General features: G+C 42.2%; 1 pseudogene; it reads left to right on the top strand.

Annotated features, from left to right (window-relative positions):
- Positions 1 to 3646: 3646 nt before the first annotated feature.
- Positions 3647 to 16877, top strand: part of LOC132533758 (polycomb protein EED-like) — a 40194-nt pseudogene continuing 26963 nt past the window's right edge.

The raw sequence follows: 16877 nt of genomic DNA, 5'->3' as shown, positions 1-16877 counted from the left end.
TCCTTTGTCTGCAAAATCTCTCTAGCATTTGTTGCTGCTGTTCTTTTTGATATATGCCATTTTTACAGGGGTGACGTGGTATCTCAGTGTTGTCTTTATTTGCATTTCTCTGATAATCAGTGACCTGGAACAATTTTTCCTATGTTTGCTAACCTTTGATCTCTTCTGTAGTGAATATGTTCATGTCCTCTGCTCATTTTTGGATGGCCTCATTTGTTAACACATTTCTAATAATGACTTGTTCTTTGAGATATTAAATCTCCTAAAAGCTTAGACGAAGGAGTACACAGACAACTATTTGCATTAATTTCTAAGATAGGGTTTTTATAAAAATAGCATTAAAGAACATAAATTATGGTGAGGTTTTCTATGATATAGCAATTCTTAACAATGGGATTCTCAAAGTTAATCCAATTGCCAAATAATTTGGTTAGAGCAATTTATTGCCTTCTTAAACCCTAAGACATCAGGAACTTTACATTTTCCCTATAAAGCTAGTATTTCTCTCAGTCCTGGAACCTTAAGGGTGGGGCTCACTTTCCAGCATGCTTCTCTCAAGTCATATCAACTGATACTGCATCTACTTAATCAATGCAACCAGTACCACCTCGGCGTGTTTCAGACTGTGTTCAGAGGCGTTGAATGTCAACTCTTCAGCTTCATTATCTTTCCTAGCTCATCGGTCTCCTTAATCCCATTTCAGGTGGTGCACTTCTTAAAAAAGTCTCAAAACCTAGATATAGACCAGGGCTCATGAGATAGGGCATATATACATATATGTATTCATAAATTCAGGGAGAATAAATACCTCTAAGCAAAGGTGCACAATTTGCAGTGAGTCTATAAATTCAACAAAGTAGAAAAATTAAAAAGAGTACCATAAAGTATGCAATCAAATAGTTTCTACTTAGACCTAGATACCCTCTTCACCTATTTCCTATTACACATCCCTCCATCACTCCAAAGCTAACCTTGTCAAAATAAGAACTATTGGTATGCTTCTAATTCTGCTTCTAAAAACCCCTTCTGTTTCATTTAGTTTCATCCCCCCTGCTTAAGACTATTCTATTTACATAACTAAGCACCAGCATGCCGGCATGGCATTGGTTTAATCCCCACTTGTTCATGATGTCTTTTTGCTCTGCCCCCTATTGTAGTATACCCTGATTTGCACCAGTCACTTTTCGCTCCACCCTCTCTACGTCACATCCTGTTTCTTCCCTACTTGGTGAGTATATATAGGATTGTGTTTTTAGTTTAGTTTAGTTTAGCTTGGCTTAGATTGTGTTGTGTTCCGGTGAATAAAGAGATACTGCCTACAGCCCAGCCATGAGTCCCTGGTCGTTTGTCTCCCGCCAGTGAAGCTCAGCCTGACAAAGGACTACTAAAGCTTAAAAGGGGCAAGAGACTGGCATACTTTAATGATGACTCTTTAGTCACTACCAGGCCACCTCATCACATCCCAGGGAGTCCTGGGATTCCCATAGAGACACGGTGGGCCTAGACCTCTAAGAGATACATGTCACCACTGCCACTGAGCATCTCCATCAGGACCAACATAATGGACCCCTTTGTGGGCCTCTTATGTTGAGGACCTTGCCCTCAAGGTGAATCAACAATGGTAGGACTGTTCAATTATCCAAAGGGAGGTTGGATAACTTACTCTACCTACCAGCCGAGGAAGATAGGTCCTGAAATTAGTGCAGCCTAGAGTGTTTCTAGTAGTGACCACAGAATCTGAGCTCAGACCTACAGGGATGCAGAGGTTACATAGGCTCCTGTGATGAATATGGCCCCCAGATCAAACCAGTGGGGTTTACAGTTAACAATATTTATATAATTTATATAATTTTCCCATATTTGGAGCTACTCTCTTCCCTGATCCAGCTTTCCAGTCTAATACCACGTTACACTTTAACATCACACTCTTACATTAAATTATTGAAATGCAGTTTATAAATCTTAATAATATTCTGACATCAAATTCTTATATTACAATTATCTATCCCAAATACCTCCTCAGTATAAGACAGGTAGGTGCCCAGGAAAGGTCACAACAAATTATGTCCTCAGGTTGACAAAGCTGGTCCAGGCAGAGTTCTGGTCCGGATGGGTCCTCGTTCTGGTCCAGATCTGGTCTGGCTATGGTCCTGATCTGGTCTGGCTATGGTCCTGATCTGGTCTGGTTCTGGTCCTGATCTGGTCTGGTTTTGGTCATGATCTGGTCCATTTCTGGTCCAGAGAGCTGGTCTGAGTCCTTTACTGGTTTGGTTCGGGAATCTGCAGACACCTCGTGACTGAGGTCAGTGTGTTGATTGCCACGGGATATGCTGGATGGGGGCTTCAGAATTTACAGACTACCATGCAGTTCAAAAGTTGCCATCCATGTTCAAAAGTCTGGCACTTTTTGTTCCTGAGCTAGGCTGGAGTGTGGATTTCCAGCCAATGAAAATTGGGGGCTTCGTGACATGTACATCTAACTTTATCAGGCTATACAGATGTAGCGCTTGCCCTGCACAGGACTATATCTTATGCTGGCGTAAGGAGCATTTCAGAGAACTCAGGGACCGCATAGGGCTTTCCCTGCACAAGACTATCTTATGCTGGCCTGCAGGGGGGGGGGGGGCATTTCAAAGAACAACAGGGGCTATAAGGCTTGCCCTACATGGGCCATTATCTTATGCGGGTGCAGGAGCATTTCATGGCGTTTGTCCTGCATAGGACTGGATGAATCAACCTGCCAATGCCCAGTTTCAGCGGGGAACCAATTACAGAAGCCAGACATTGACCTTCTGCACCCCATATCCCTGGGTCCATATCCCCAGAGGGATAAAGAATAGGAAAGCTGAAAAGTGCTCTGGCTAATTTTTAAAAAATAAATAAATAAATAATAAAAAAGAGCACTGAGAGTTTAGACCAATATTCCTAGTTCTAGATTGACTTCTTCACTTGACCCAGCAGGAGCACCACCTGGAGGACACCCATCACTCAGTCTCATAAATATCCATCAGGGCTGAATAGGGCGGCCCTGAGCAGAACTAGGGGCGGCGCCTAGAAACCCATCCCAGGCCACATCCACCTGGCCTGAGAGCGCAACCCAGAGGGGGCGTGGCCCGACGGGGCGTGGCCTGGATCAGCGCCCATGGGAGAACTCAACTGGCGCCTGCGCACCTTCCAGAGACTCTTCCACTAACAGGATGGGGGAGGCCAGTCTGGCTTCCTCTAGCTTTTCAATGCTGGTCTCAGTTTAAAAAGTTGGTCTGTGAATGTCCCTGTGCATAACGTGAGGGCTTTAACTCCAGCTTGGAAGATTAGGAGCCACGTGGTCATAGTCTGCTGCCAAGGCCGAGTGGGCTGGTCCACGGCCCAGACTCCAGCATCTTAGACCGCGGAGGTGTGGGCAGTGTTCCTGCAGCGTTTGCGCAGGAGCTGGGGTTGAGGGGAGACCCTCGGAGCCGCCTCTACTGTCCAAGCACCGGTGGGCCCTGCGAGGCAAGGCGCTGCCTTCAGAGCCCAGCAATCACTCTCAGTTGTGAACGGGACACATGAGGGCGGGCGCCCTGCGCCCCTTTGTCAGCAGTGTGGTGGCCGCACTCCGCCCACTGAACATGGGAGCCCTTTGCCACAGTGGTGGCAGTAGGGGAACATGCCTGAGAGGGAGGCTGCTGAGAAGGCAGGAAGCTACATACCTGCCACCGAGAAGCAGAAGCTGAGCAGAGAGGAGAACAGCAACCCGCACCTGTCTGGGGATGAGATTGTGAGTGTGGCGCGGGGGCTGGGAGCGCGGGGCTCTGGGTGCCCTCTACTCCCATCCCCCTGGCAGCAGGGAGTCTGAGCAAGGACTCATGGCTTCTAGAGGTTCTGAGTTTTTATAGACTTATCTCCCTTTCCCTGTCTTCCCTTCCCCTTCTTTCACCACCCGTGGTCACGTTAAAAAACAACATTGATAATTTTCTAAAACGTTAAAAGTTCCATTAATGAGACTGGAGCAGGAACCTGGCTTGTGCAGACTGGGGGATCAAACCTGTGACCTTGCGTTTTCAAAGCCCGCACCCTGCCTGCTGTGTCTCCTCTCCAATCTCCAAATTTGAATCTATTACTGTTATGATTATGGTGACTATTACTAGATTTTTAAAGCTCTGCCATGAACCTTAGTGAATCATCTAGGCCTGTATTGACTGACTGTGTTGAGGCAGTCACGAGACATGGAATAATAATAACAGGTTGGCATTATTAGGGCAAGGGAGACCTGCATAATGGTTCTGCACAATCACTTTTCTGCCTGAGGCTCCAGAGTAACAAATTCACCCCCCAGCACTGCCAGCCGCTCGTGCTGAGCCATACTCTGATAAAAAGGAAAGGAAAAAAAATGAATGTTACCATTAAACCCAGTTTCATGGTGAAGTTTCTATCCAGTGATGTCCTCAAACTGTCTCAGTGATGATATGTTCAGTGATGATATGATATGATGATATGTTCAGTGATGATATGTTCAAAGTTGCTCTTCTAAAATATGAAGCCTCTTCTGATAGACTGCAAGATCATAGCTTAAACTGCTTTGTCACAGAAGGCTGGTGTAAGTCTCTCAGGGTGTGTGGTGTTTGTTTGCGTTGGACCCTTGCTAGGAGTAAGGTTGCATCTTACACATCTAGTCCCTAGAGTCTCCATCACTGAAATACACTGGCACAGACACAGCCTTTGCAAGTTAGGCCTTGACTTTCAAAGTATACAAGATAGTGGGGGCTTGTCTGTGGGATTTGTACTTGAAATTTCTGGAGACTGCATTTTACATCATTTTTCCTTTCCTGCTTGTGTTCCCAATCTTACTCTGTATTGGGAGTTTACACTTTGTAAAATATTTATTTTTCCCTTTTGTTGCCCTTGTTTAATTGTTGTAGTTATTATTGATATCATTGTTGTTGGATAGGACAGAAAGAGAAATGGAGAGAGGAGGGGAAGACAGAGGAGGGAGAGAAAGAAACCTGCAGTCCTGCTTCACTGCTTGTGAAGCGACTCCCCTTTGGGAGGGGAAGCAGGCGCTTGAACTGGGATCCTTATAGCAGTCCTTGTGTTTTGCACCACCAGGAGTTGACATTTTTGACCTCCTTTATTCCCGTCCTTTGAAAATGTTTTATTCTCTTAAATTTGTTAGGCAGGTTTTTCTCAGTGAATAGAAGCTGGGACTGGATACAGTTATTAGGTTAGAAGTCCCACATATAGGGAGTCGGGGGTATCGAAGCAGGTTAGCAGCAGGTTACGTGCAAGTTGTGAAGTGGAAAATTCCTGTAACTCCCGTTTATGAAAACGGGGCTGGACAAGAAACCACACTAAGATATAAGCCACTTGTTGTTTGTCTTAAAAGAAATAGCTAGCTTAACTGCAAACCCAAGTCCTTGAAACCCAACCGCTTGCTCAAGGTCGAGGGAGCTGATAGCCAGGCGGTCTTAGCTGATAACGGGAAAGTGTGGCAACCCTATTTTGCATAAAGATTTGAAATCAAACAATTCCTATAGGCTGCTTAGTGTGTTGCTATGTCTGAAATGATTGGATCCCCCATTTCCAGTAAATTGTTATTGAGTGTGTTGTAGAATCCTCATTTTGCATATCTCCACACCCAGAATGCACTCTAGAATCCTATAAATTGTGTGGCTTGAGTTCTGTTTGGGGTTGAGCCTTGGTGGACTGCTGGCAGTCCCCCGCTCATCCCAGATTCGAATCTGTAATAAACATCTTTGCTTCCCTGCAGCGGATGGTGGTCTGGTTTTTACTCGCTAAAATGTTTTATTCTCTTAAATTTTTTTAGGCATGTTTTTCGCAGTGAATAGAAGCTGGGATACAGTTATTAGGTTAGAATTCCCACAGATAGGGAGTCGGGGGTATTGAAGCAGGTTAGCAGCAGGTTAAGTGCAAGTGAGTTTGAAACCTGCAGCCCTCCCCAGCAAAAGATCAGTTATGTGAAATAAGCCAGAATATTAAAGAGACTGGCACACATGAGGCCACATAGAGGTAGTATCATTCCCACCTTTCTCATTGGGGGTGCTTTCCTTGTATTTTTTGCTGATATGTCAAGTCACCAATTCTAGAATGCACTTGGGACTTTAATGCTTAGAGAACTTTACTGTTTGTAGTGTCCAGTTTCTTCTTTTTTTCTTCTTGTGATAAAGGGTAAGTGACAGAGAATGAGATAGACTGTGACACCACTCTACCACTTGGCAAACTCCCCCCCTATCTACCCAAGATGTTCCCATGTAGCGACTTGTGCTGGCACCCTGGTAAGCCACCTGATGTCCCCAACCTGCCCCTTTTTTCTTTTCTCTAGATGATAGGTGAGAGATAAGAGATAGAGAGATAGGAGAGACCCCACAGCACATCTCCAATACTCCTGAAGCCCTACCCCCACCCCACAAGCTGTCTTCTATGGTGGCCTGGGACTCAGACCCAGGGTCTTAGACATGGTAGCCTGTACACTCCACAGGTGAGCCACCTGCTGACACCAGCTGGTATGCTTTTTAATCTTTATTTGGAAACAAAAAAGTCTGTTTCTTAGAAAATGCTTTTTCTTTTTAGATCAGTCGGGCTATCCAGTAAAAGTAATTTGCTATTAAAAAAGAGTGTTAACACTTGGTGGATTTTTTCCCTAAACTTATTCCTTGCAGGATGATGCTGTCAGTGTAGAAAGTGGTACAAATACAGAAAGCTTCAATACACCTACAAATACCCTGAATACACCTGGAAGGAAAAGCTGGGGGAAGGGAAATGGAAGTCAAAGAAGTGTAAATTCTCCTTCAACTGTGTGAATAGTCTCAAGGTACGTGCTGAACACTCAGCATTACAGTTACTTTGCAGTGGAAAGCATCTTTAAGAAACTGTCGAGTTTAGAATAATTCCAATTTACATTACTCTCAAGTTTTCTGTTTTGTAGTTGAGATGCATAGTCATTTCGTATTGCTTAACTTTTTGCTTTGCTTTGCTTTAAATGGGTAATACTTGGCACAGCAGACTATTTTGTCTATGTTTTTATTCAAATTAGCTATTGTGGGAAATGTTACTCTTTTGATAAAATCTTAAAAATATATAAGGAGCACTTGTTTCTAAAAATAGTTGGCCAATTAACTTTAAGTCTGTATGAATCGAATGAAATTTCTGTGCAGTTCATACATATATGTCTTGTTTGTTGCTTGTGATTGCTTTCAAAGAAAAGGGTATAAATGTGGGCTGGGGAGATAGCGTAATAGTTGTGCAAAAGAGACTTTCATGTCTGAGTCTCCAAAGATCTCAAGTTCACTCTCCAGCACCACTATAAGCCAGAGCTGAGCAGAAGTAAAAACAAGTGGGGGGGGGGGGTGAGAGTGTGTGTGTAAGGAAAGGGTATAAATGTAATACATTTTTGGTTGTTGAGTATTTGTGGAAGACAGACTTGGTTACATAAGTAATTACACCCTCAGGGGAGACTGGTGGTGGCACACCTGATTTCGTGCCCATTATCTCCAAGTGCAAGTGTGAGGACCCAGGTTTGAGCCCACATTCCCCACCTGCAGGGGTACAATTCCACACAGTTCCCACCACCAGAACTACGTATCCCATTCCCTCCCTTGAAGACTTCCCTATTGTTTATCTCTCTGGTAATATGGACGCAGGATCATTATGAGGTGTAGAACGTGGAAAGTTTGGCTTCTGTATTAGCTTCTCAAGGGCAGAGATTCATACTCCCAACCTGTCACAAGACAGATTTTTCTATTTTATTATTTCGGTGGGGAGTAGATAGCATAATGGTTATGCAAAGAGACTCTCATGACTGAGGCTCTGAAGTCCTAGGTTCAGTCCCCTGCACTACTATAAGCCAGAGCTAATCAGTGTTCTGTTTTTTTTAATATATATATTTATTTATATATAGTTGTTTTTTTATTTGCTTATTTTTGACCTGAGAACCCCAAAGTTCCCAGGTCCCCAGTACAGTCTCCAAAACCATCGTAAACCAGAGCTGAGCAGTGCTCTGGTCTTTCTCTCTGTATCTCTCTCATTACAATAAATAAAATATTAAAAGAGAAAGGAAGAACAGTGACTTGTCATTCAGTTGTTTCTGACTGGCTCTAGTTGGAAAGTATTGAGAATACAGCAAGGGCCAGAATGCTGTAGCCTTGGGTGATGGCCACTTGATTTGTTCAATAGTTATTGATCTTTGTTAAAGTTGGGAAGAGATCAGAGCACTGCCTGATTCCGGCATATGGTGGTGTCTTGGAGTGAAGCTGAACCTCAGGGGTTTCAGTCATACAAGCTTGTTGTGCTGCTTGCAGGGCTGCCTCTCTGGCCCTGGCCACTGTTTGGGTAAATAAACTTCATAGGTACACAGGCAGTGTCTCGCTGTCACTGCAGAGTTGAGTAGTGAAGCAAGAAGCCAAACAGTAAAAAATATTGAGTGGAAGGCATTGCTTTTGTTTATCACATGCTGTAGATTTTTTTCTTTTTGCCTCCGGGGTCATCGCTGGGACTTAGTTCCTGCATTACAAATCCAAATCCATTGCTCCTGGTAGCCATCTTTGTTCCATTGTTGTTGCTATTGTTATTGTTGTTGCTTTGGATAGGACAGAGAAATTGAGAGGGGGAGAGAAAGAAACTTGCAGACCTGCTTTGCCCTTTGTGAAGCAACCCTCCCTGCAGGTGGGAGCCTGGGGCTTGAACCAGGATTCTTAAGTCAGTCTTCACACTTTGCACTCTGTGCGCTTAACCCTGTGTGCCACCCCCCCCCCCCATGTAGCCTTTTGATGAAAAGACTTGTTTAAATCTGATGGTGTAAAGAGAAATGAGAACTTCTGTGTCAGAAACTTTTATCAGTTCTTGAGAACCTCCACGTGCTGAATTATAACCCTTTTACTTTTCGAAAACAGTTACTTCTTAACTGACATATCTTAGGCTGATGAAAATGTTTACACTTGTGGGTGGACATATGATTGCAATACCAGCCATCTTCTGCTGGCTGTGGCTGGATCTAGAGGCATAATTAGGATTATTAATCCCATAACAATGCAGTGCATAAAGGTAGGTTTCTGGTTCAGTTGTAGTGCAATTGAACTCCCTCCCTCTCTCATCTCCCCAATTCTCCCCCTCACCCCTCTCAGTGCACCCCTGAGTACTACCTCAGAAGTATTTCTCCTCATTCAGGAAAGCTATCATAGCACTGAAGCTTCCTTCAGTACTATGGTGGCCAGGCTCAAACTGGGGTCAAGTGCATGACCAAGTAAGCATACTATAAAAGTAAGTTATGTTTGCCTGTCCTAAAATGTTTTTAAGACCTATAGGTATATTTTTTTCTGCTCTTGAAAGTTTGAGCTCATACCTGTAAATTTCCATGAGATACAAATATTTAAAGTTACAGTATAATCCCATTTTTTTACTTTATACAGCTGATGTCCAAGTTTTTAAAAAAATATTTATTTTCCCCTGTTGTTTCCCTTATTGCATATCATTGTTATTATTGCTATTGTAATTGTCACCTAGGACAGAGATAATTCAAGAGAAGAGGGGAAGACAGAAAGGTGGAGAGAAAGATAAACACCTACAGACCTGCTTCACCACTTGTGAAGCAACTCCCCTGCAGGTGGGGAACCATGGGCTAGAACTGGGATCCTTATGCAGGTCCTTGTGCTCTGCTAGACCTGCACTTAACACACTGCGCTACCACCCGACTCCCACCAAAGTCCAAACTTTACAAGTTACTATATAAAAGTCTACAGTAAGTGATTTTGACCTTTTTTTTTTTTTTTTTTTTTTGTCTGTGTTAGACAGACACTCTGGTGGCAATATTTGGTGGTGTGGAAGGGCACAGAGATGAAGTTCTGAATGCTGTAAGTTGAGATCTGCAGAGCAGTAACCTTCAGGTGTATGGAGCTGGGCATGACCCTTGTGGGCCTCTTCTCTTAGAAGGAAGAATATGATTTGTCTCATGGAATCTGCCAGCTTCACTGACTTATGACATAGAGGTTATTATCTTACAGGTGAAAACCTGAAGGAAGTTTCTTGGTGTTTGATCCATATTCTTTTTTTTTTTTTTTTTACTAGAGAACTTCTCAGCTCTGGCTTATGGTGGTACGAGGGATTGAACTTGGGTCTTTAAAGCCTCAGACATGAGAGTATCTTTGCATAACCATTTGCTGTCTACCCCCAACCCTTGATCAATACTCTTTTTTTTAAAATTTCTTTGTTGGGAGATTAAAGTTTCACATACCACAGTAAATAAAATAGTTTGTACATGAATAACATTTCTCAGTTTTCCACCTAACAATACAATCCTCACCAGGTCCTCTGTCATCCTTTTCCAGGACCTATACTCTCCCCCACCCCCAACCCAGAGTCTTTTAATTTGGTGTAATACACCAACTCCAGTTTGGATTCTATTTGTGTTTTCTCTTCTGATCTTGTTTTTCAGCTTCTGTCTGAGAGTGAGATCATCCCATATTCATCCTTCTGTTTCTGACTTATTTCACTTAATATGATTTCTTCAAGCTCCATCCAAGATGGGCTGAAAATGGTGAAATCACTGTTTTTAATAGCTGAGTAGTGTTCCATTGCGTATATAGACCACAACTTGCTCAGCCACTCATCTGTTGTTGGACACCTGGGTTGCTTCCAGGTTTTGGCTATTATAAATTGTGCTACTGTGAACATATGTGTACACAAATCTTTTTGTAAGGGTGTGTTGGGTTTCTTAGGATATGTCTCCAGGAGAGGAATTGCAGGATCATAGGGCAGGTCCATTTCTAGCTTTCTGAGAGTTCTCCAGAATGCTCTCCCCAAAGGCTGGACCAATTGACATTCCCACCAGCAGTGCAGGAAGGTTCCTTTGACCCCACAATCTCTGCAGCATTTGTTGCTGCTACCTTTTCTGATGTAGGACATACTCACAGGAGTGAAGTGATATCTGATGGTTGTCTTTATTTGCATTTCTCTAAAATTCAAAGACTTGGAGCATTTTCTCATGTGTTTCTTGGCCTTTTGGGTTTCTTCTGTTGTAAATATTATGTCCATGGCTTCTCCCCACTTTTGGATGTTGTCATTTGTTTTCTTGTTGTTGAGTTTGGCAAGCTCTTTAAATTTTTTGATTATTAAACTATTGTTATAGTGATTCAGTTTCATTCTTCTGCATGTTTCAACCCATTTTTTCCAACACCATTTGTTGAAGAGACTCTGCTTGCTCCATTTAATAGTCTAGGCACCTTTGTCAAAGATTAGATGTCCATGATGTGGGGGCTTTCTTCTCCGTTCTCACTTCTATCCCACTGGGCATTGTGTCTATTCATGTTCCATTAACAAGCAGTTTTGATGGCAATGACCCCATTATACAATTTTGAGATCTGGGAGTGTGATGTCTCCAATTCTGTTTTTTCTACTCAAGATTCTTTTGGCAACTCTAGGTCTTTTCTGGTTCCAGATAAATATTTGTAACATTTGTTCTCCTAGAAATGTGTTTGGGATCTTGATGGAGATATCATTAAATTTGTAGATGGCTCTGGGTAGTATATTCACGTTAATGATTTTAATTCTTCCTTGATAGTCTTTTTAAATGATATTTATTGGGTTGTCATAAAAGACATGACACATTTTACATAGAAAAATACTCCATTACTTTTCCTGCAACCCAAGACATAATACAGGTTTGTGTGTTAAGGAACGGGGCTTAAGTTATTTATTATTAATAGTTGGTTACAAGATTATAAGATATACACTTTATAGTTCCATACCATCTCCACCCTTCCACCTCCCAAAGATAACCACTGTAGTTTTCATAATTCTTAACAGTTTCCTTGCTTCTGTTTTATTTGGACCCCCCCCCCCTTTGGCAAGTTCATGTAAATCAGTTCTCTAAATTCCACATATGAGTGAAACTGTCTGGTAGTTTTCTTTCATCTGTTTACTTATTTCACTAAGCATAATCACCTTCAGTTCCATCCATTTGTCCCAAAGGACACAATATCATCTTTTTAACTGTACAGTAGCATTCCATAGACTATATATGTCATAACTTCTTTGGTCAGTCATCTGATGATGGTCATCCAGACTGTTTCCACTCTGGCTATTGTGAATAACGCAGCTGTGAACATAGAGGTGCATATGTCCCTTCTAATTAGCGCTTGAGCGGGATGCTTTTTCATTCTGATAGAAGGTGAGACACCACAGCACCAGAGCTACTTTTTCCATAGTACCCACCATATAGTGCTGGGATTCAGATCGGGGCATTGCACTATGTGATGAACTCTCTCTTATTCCCTCATAATATAATTGTAAATACTGAGTGTGTCCTACCTACCTACCAGAGCACTGCTCAACTATGGCTTCTGGTAGTGCTGGCGATTGAGCCTGAGGCCTTGGAGACTCAGGCATGAAATTGTTGTGCAGTCTCCCCTTCCTCTGAGTTAATTCCTCTTCACTGAAATATGTACACTTTTTCCTACTTCAGTGTTCTGACTCATTTGTTATCACACTACCTCCCAGACTGGGTGGCTTCAGGTTTGTTTGAAAGTGAAATGACAGACCTAGTAATGAGAAGAATCCCCCCTTCAACTTAAATTTTTTCTGCCATTTCTCCTGGTATGGGGTTTTTCTCTCTCTCTTCCTTCCTTGGAGCTTCATGTGGCCCAAGCATAATTCCGAGACGGGTGTAATGTACCCACTCCACATTTACAATGCTTAGATTTATCCAGGTAGTTTCACCCCCCAGTGAAGTGAGCACTTGCTTTTATCACTACCAAATAATTGTTGTTTATAGCCTCTGGTGATTTGTGCATTCCTTATGTAAGTGAACAAACAAATGAATGTGGCTATTTCATTCTTCCGTATTTTGTTTTATTTTTTAATTTTTATTTATAAAAAGGAAACATTGACCAAAACCACAGGATAAGAGGGGTACAACTCCACAAACTTTTCACCACCAGAACTCTGTGTCCCATCCACTCCCTTGATAGCTTCTTATTCTTTATCTTTCTGGGAGTATCTACTCAGGGTCATGGGGTCCAGAAGGTGGAAGGTCTGGCTTCTATAATTGCTTCCTTGCTGAACATGGGCATTGGCAGGTCGATCCATACTCCCTGGCTGTCTCTCTCTTTCGCTAGTGGGGTGGGGTTCTGGGGAAGTGGGGCTTTAGGACACATTGATGGGGTCATCTGTCCAGGGTAGTCTGGTTCGCATCATGTTAGCATCTAGAACCTGGTGGCTGAAAAAAGAGTTAATATATAAAGCCAAGCAAATTGTTGACTAATCATGAACGTAAAGGCTGTAATAGTGCCAATGAAGGGTTTTGGGGGGGGGTGGTCTCTGTTTTGTAGATATTTAGTAGGCCTATTTTTAGTTATATTCCAAAGGGCCCATGACTATACTAGTTTTTTTGTTTTTTTGTTTGTTTGTTTTTCTGAGCCTGACATCTGATATGAAAGTGGATCTAAGTTACTGTCTGGGGAGATGATGTCACAGCTGGAAGAAGGACTAGAAAGCTGGATCAGGGAAGAGAGTAGTTCCCAAATATGGGAAAGGCATATAAATATTGTTGACTGTAAACCTCATCAATTTGATCTGATCCTGGGCCCATATTCAGCTTAGGAGCCTATATGACCTCTGCATCCCTATGGATCTGAGTTTACATTCTGTGGTCATACGTAGGAATGTTTCAAGCTGCCCCAATTTCAGGACCCATCTTCCTCAGGTGTAGCATAGAGTATTTTGTCCATCCTCCACTCAGGGGATGGAACATTCTCTACTGCTTTTGATTCACATTGAGGGCAAGGTCCTATGGGGACTCACAAAGGGGTCTATTGTGTTGTTCCTCATAGAGATGACTAGTAGCAATGGCGAAAGGGATCTATTCGAGACCTAAGCACATCATGTATGTTTGGTATGCTCTGGACTCCCTGACTAGGGCCCCAGCTGATGGGGTGGCCTGATAGTGACTAAAGAGTCATCATCAAAGTATGTCAGTCTCTTACCTTTTTTATTTTTTATATTAATTAATTTATTTTCCCTGTTGTTGCCCTTGTTTTTCATTGTTCCTGTAGTTATTATTGTTGTCGTCGTGGCTGGATAGAACAGAGAGAAATGGAGAGAGGAGGGGTAGACAGAGAGGGGGAGAGAAAGACCTGCTTCACCGCCTGTGAAGTGACTCCCCTGCAGGTGAGGAGCTGGGGCCTCTAACCAGGATCCTTATGGCAGTCCTTGCGCTGTGTCTTGCCTTTATCCATCTTTTGTAGTCCTTACTTTGATAAGGTTAGCTTTGGAGTGACTGAGGGAAGTATAATAGGAAGTAGATGAGGACGGTATCTAACTCTTAAGTAGACACTATTTCATTAAAGGAACTTTATGGTGTCTCCTTAGGTCTTTCTACTTGTTGGCTGCATATACTGACTCACTACAGACTATTGTGCCCTTTTTCTTTCAGGTATATAGTCTGCCCTAATTTATGGATACATGTGAACATAGGCCCTATCTCATGGGACCAGAGCACTGCTCAGCTCTGGCTTATGGTGATGCTGAGGGTTGAACCGGGGACCTTTGGTACCTCAGACCAGAAAGTCTTTTTGCATAAGTATTATGCCATCTCCCCAACCCAATACCTTTGTCTTTTACTATAGTAACCTCTACAGCCTTTCCATACTTAGAAAAAAGCTCTTTTTAATAGATCAGTGATGGGTGACTAGGTAAAGGGGTGAGTTGGATGCTTACACTGTACTTGAGGTCAGCCCACTATTCTGTTCTTCAGAAGTTCATGAGTGCTTATCTCAACTGAATCTCAGTTCAGGAGTTGGGTGGTAATGCAGTGGGTTAAGCACACGTGTTACAAAGCACAAGGACAGTGTAAAGATACCAGTTTGAGTCCCTGGCTTCCCATCTGCGGGGGTCGGGGGGGGAGGGCTTGCTTCACAAGTGATGAATTGGGTCTGCAGGTGTCTATCTTTCTCTTCCCCTCTCTATCTTCCCCTCTAGTCTCCATTTCTCTCTGTCCTATCCAACAACGATGATATCAATAACAACAACAATAATAACTACAACAATAAAAGAAGGGCAACAAAATGGAATGAATAAATAAATAAATATTAAAAAAAGAATCTCAGTTTGTTTCCCTCACTTCAGGCAACTGCCATGGCATGAACTTTGTAGTGGAAATCAGGTGCCAGAGTACAGAAGATAGCTACAGCAACAGGACTTCTTCCTGGATGCCTATGAGTTTCTTCAGCCGGAATTTATTGCTTAGTTGAAACTTTATACTAAGATAAGCATTTGGTGTTATGAACTTACCTTTAGCCTCTTGTTATATTTGTCTTATTGATTTCTAGTTTGATTCCATTGTGGTCAGAATTTATTTTATGATTTTCTTTATTTTGCTTTTCAAATACTAACATGAGAGAGATTCAGGGCACCACTCTGACATGTGATGTTAGGAGTAAAACTTGGGGCCTCCTGCTAAATTTTAAGTCTACCCCTCTGGTGTTGAGATATTATTTAACATATTTTTCCAGCTACTAATCAGAAATGCTGTATGAATTAGACAGCATTTTGGAAACCAGTTTTTTTTTTTTTTAATGATGTGAACAATGTAAAAAGATGACAAGAATATGTGTTATCTTGTCAACATTGGGTTGTCAGAAACATGATGCATTTTTACATAGGAAAAAATAATGTCATGACATTTCCCAAACCCAATAGCATGAAACTACATACAACTTTGTAAATGTGAACATAGCCTCTCTATTTTGATTTCAGGGTGCTAGGCAGTGGCACACCTAGTTAAGTGCATACATTACCATGCATGCTTCCATGGTTCACTAGTGGTGAAGCAGGTCTGCGTATGTCTCTCTCTGTCTCTTTCTCCAGGGTTATCACTGGTCTTGGGTAGCTGACAATACAAGTCCACTGCTCGTGGCGGCCTTTTTTTTTTTTTTTTTTTTTTCATTTTATTGAATAGGACAGAGAGAAATTGAGAAAGGAATGGAGACAGAGAAAGAAGACACCAGGGCCAGGCAGTGACACATCTGGTTAATTAAGCACACACATTACAGTGTACAAGGACATGGGTTCAAGCCCTTGGTCCCCACCTCCAAGGGGAAATCTTCACAAGTAATGAAACAGTGCTGCAGGTATCTCTGTCTCTCTCCCTCTCTATTTCCTCCTCCCCTCTCAATGTCTCTCTGTCTTTCCAATAATAATAAATAATAATATTTAATTTTCTTAAAAAAATGAGAGATAGACACCTACAGGCCTACTTCACCACTTGTGAAGTATTCCCCTGTGGGGGTTGGGGTGGGCACTCAGACCTTAGGAGGGAGTCCTTGTACTTTTTACTAGTATGCTTAATAGGGTGTACCAATGTCTGCCTTTCTCCCTCTCTATCTCTTCCTCCCCTCAATTTCTATCTGCCATGTCAAATAAGTTAAAAGAAAAGAAAAGAAAAAAAGGGAAGGAAGAAGGAAGGAATGTGAAAAATAGCCTCCAGGAGTGCTGGCTTTGTCATGTAGACACCTAGCCCCTGTGATAACCCTGGTGGCAATAAACATAAAATAACAAGTGCAGATTTCTGCCTCCCTTAACTTTTATCAAAACACTCCAGGACATAACTAGGTAACTGGAGCATACAGATTAACTCTGTAAAATAAACAGATTAATTGAAACTAGGGTCTATCATATTCCATGGTGGCAAGGCAGTTTATCCAAAGCATACATTAACTGTGCATGTAAATCAGTCACAGAGGGAATTCTTTTGCTTTTAAATCTAATACATCTGAAGAACAGTATATTAGATAATTTAGTGTGAATTTTAGAAAAAATGTAATAATGAAAGTAAACTAGTGTGTTATTTAAAAAAAAAATTTACTGTAGAGAGAAGAGAGCACCAGAGTATG

The sequence above is a fragment of the Erinaceus europaeus genome, chromosome 17, assembly GCF_950295315.1.
Source record: "Erinaceus europaeus chromosome 17, mEriEur2.1, whole genome shotgun sequence".
Lineage (NCBI taxonomy): Eukaryota > Metazoa > Chordata > Mammalia > Eulipotyphla > Erinaceidae > Erinaceus > Erinaceus europaeus.
The sequence above is the reverse complement of the archived record's forward strand: the minus strand, read 5'-3'. Positions and strand labels throughout refer to the sequence as shown.